The sequence below is a fragment of the Etheostoma spectabile genome, chromosome 17 (assembly GCF_008692095.1).
Source record: "Etheostoma spectabile isolate EspeVRDwgs_2016 chromosome 17, UIUC_Espe_1.0, whole genome shotgun sequence".
In the NCBI taxonomy this organism is placed as follows: domain Eukaryota; kingdom Metazoa; phylum Chordata; class Actinopteri; order Perciformes; family Percidae; genus Etheostoma; species Etheostoma spectabile.
The window spans coordinates 23,753,976-23,757,093 of record NC_045749.1 but is presented as its reverse complement, the minus strand read 5'-3'; the positions used below and the strand labels follow the sequence as shown (position 1 = coordinate 23,757,093).

Below are 3,118 nucleotides of genomic sequence, written 5' to 3'. Positions count from 1 at the left end.
CACCCCAAGAGCAAGCCTTTGGTGCAACAGTGGCGAGGAAACTCTTCATAATTGATATTAGGCTAAATAACACAATTGGTAATTAAAAGATGAATATATCCTATAGAATATTTTCTATTGAATAGTTTGGCTTTTTTCATGATTGAACTATAAGTTTAGACTCATTCCACAAGTGGTCTGTACAACCCCTTAATGTAAGATCCCCTTAACCCTCATGTTGTCCCCATGTTGTCCCCATGTTGTCCTATATCAATGTTCTTTTTAATTCCCCAAAATAACATGATTGATTCCACCCAACGCTCTTTGCCAAGTACAAATCTCTACTTTCATTAATTTTGGGGCGTCTTGTTCAATATTTTAGCATTTGAAAGCAAATTGAAGTGGTTTTGAAATAGTATTGAGTAAAAGTTGACATATTCCAGTCTGTGATTATCATCAACATCCATTCCTTTCATTTTAGTCTCAATAATTCCTAATTTCTGCTTTTCTAACTCAAACATTAGGTATAATTTCCTAAAAATGAAGTTAATTGAACCTATAACTGTAAAACTAAAGTTAATAACTTAGTGTTACGTAGTGTTGAAAATGTCAAAAAAGGGAGAAAAACGTAAGAAAAAGTTAAAAACATTGATAAACATCCTTAACAAAAGTGTTGATTTTCAATTTCGACAGGAAGACAACACAAGGGTTAACTAATATTTAATTTGGCTGCTGAAACACAGCAAGCACACACACAATGAGCCCTTAATTTGTCCATTTATTTGAAAAGATAAAAACTACTCTTTGGAAAGTCCTTCACAAACCCCTAATTAACACACTCCTTACATTTTAAAGGGCTATTTCGCCTTCATTTGACATACAGGATGGGTTGGTCTAACCCCTGAATTACCCAAAGCATGGTGTTCTCAACGTCGGGACTTGGTTCATGTTAGGGCTCTGACATCATTCCTTGTGCAATCTAATGATATTTTCAGGCATTATTAGTATTAAGTCCTTCAGGTCTTTAATAGAGGTTCGGGTCTGATTTGGGGGGAGATGAATGAATAGCGTTCTGGGGTTTTAAGGGAACTGTTTTGTCAACTTCATTAAGGTTTCTGCCCTGACAAAGAAGATAATACATTAAAATACACCAGGACAGTCTTATAACAAGCTTACAGTTACCCTGTTAAAATCCCCCAAATCCTTATTAATAGATACATTAATGGAATTATGAGTTTAAAAAGGCTCTATGCTGGAGAAACCGCTTTAGTTCAGTCCCGTTGAGCAGAGGATGGTGTCAGAAGGATGATAACTGTACACTAAGTCCTTAACTCTTTGATTTAGTCTTGATGGAATAAGCATTTCAAGGACATGTATTGGTTGTTTTTATGGTTGTGTGAGTAACGTGCCGTTATGAACTATTACTGCATTTGACTGATATTTTTGTAAAACTGGTTGACTGATTTTTAAAGTCAAATCAAAAACCTGGTCCACTATAAGAGTTTATTAAGGCAATCAAAACTTGTTTGTATTCAACTGGTCTATAAAGCAAAAGTATATTTGTCATTAATCAGTAATAAGCTATTGGTAACAATTATAAACACTTTACACAATTTTACAACCTGGCAACCCAAAAGGTCTTCTTATTAATGACACACACACACACACACACACACACACACACACACACACACACACTGGTAAAGGTCCATATAGTTTGAATTTCCCTCAAATAGAAATGATCTAAACCAAACCAAAGCCCTGATCTGGTTAAAAGTTGTGCAACAGCGTGTATTTAGACTACTTTTAGAGTAACAGAACCCCCCCCCCCCCCTTTACTTCCACTAGACTGGCTACAGGCCTGCTTTTACCTGATCCATATAGCATACATGCTTTATTAATCATTAACAAAGCCCCAGACAGAATTCATAAAGACGTTAGGAAGTTATTAGAAAGTATTATGTCTTTAGTTAAAAGGTGACAAAGGTCTCTGAATCCGAGCACCAACAGCAGGTAGTCCATGTGTTCTTCATATCATGTGAGCATCTTCCCTGAGATAACGTGTGAGCAGCCTTTCACATCTGTTGCTTTAAAGCCGCCCCCCCGCGCTGCCCTTTCATTGACCACTTCCACAGCTACACTAACAAGCTCCTCCAGCATGATTGAAGTCAGGCAGGGACCCTGTTTTCCCTTCGTCCGTTTGCTTAGGCTTAACTTCTATCACCCCCCTCCCCCAGCCTGACCCCTTTCACTTGGGCCAGCATAATAGACTTCCCAGGAGAAGAATCAGTGCATGCTGTAAGAAAAAAATTAGATTAGATTCATCGTCATTGCACATGTCACAATGACAGCGCAACAAAATGTAGTTAGTGTCTAACCAGAAATGCTAAAGCACTGATTAAATGCATATTAAATAGCATGTGCTACAGTATGGATAAATAAGATATTCTACAGTTTGAGGGCAAGGTGTGAATCCATATAAAACCGTATAATGTCCTGGCAGAAAATTACCAGTACCTTTTCCAATAAGTTCACATAAATCCAAAAAGTATATCCTCCAAGGGTGTCTCTTTCTGGGTGTGGCTTCAACATTAACATCTCCACTTCTGAGATTGAAATTCTGAGCACATCAAGCACTTCATTTTCTGCAGTTTGGTGAAATTTGTAACAATTTGTGCCTTTTCTGCATCAAATATGCAGAAAATGGTTCAAAAAACGTTGTGGGGGGTGGGTGGGGCGCCTTTCACTCGCCCGTTTTTAATAATTGGGGTGGTTGGGACCCCCAATCCTCCCTGTAAATTACACCTATGATACCTTGTGTACCTTTAAATGGAAAGTTCTGTTAATCCCAAAAATTGAAATACAGACAATACACCTGTGAAAAATTGCAGAAAATTCCTTCATATTAACACAGTATAATATCCCGTATTACTACAGAGACTTCTAACAGGGTGGGGTTTACTGTTGTGGATGACAGCAGGTATAGCACTCACCATTTGGAAAAAAAGACACTGTTTGGAAGATGAATAATAATTTATAAATGAAATTACAATTTACACCCTGTCGTTAATACACACAGGCCTTAAAACACACACACATGCTCAGGTTCTATACATGCACAAATGGAGAGATGTCAGAG

The 3,118-nt window shown here is 37.5% G+C and overlaps 1 protein-coding gene across 18 annotated transcripts in view; it reads left to right on the top strand.

The window, feature by feature from the left end:
- The window catches only part of col13a1 (collagen, type XIII, alpha 1), a 147,866-nt gene that overhangs the window by 966 nt on the left and 143,782 nt on the right, over positions 1 to 3,118 (top strand). The window lies entirely within an intron of this gene.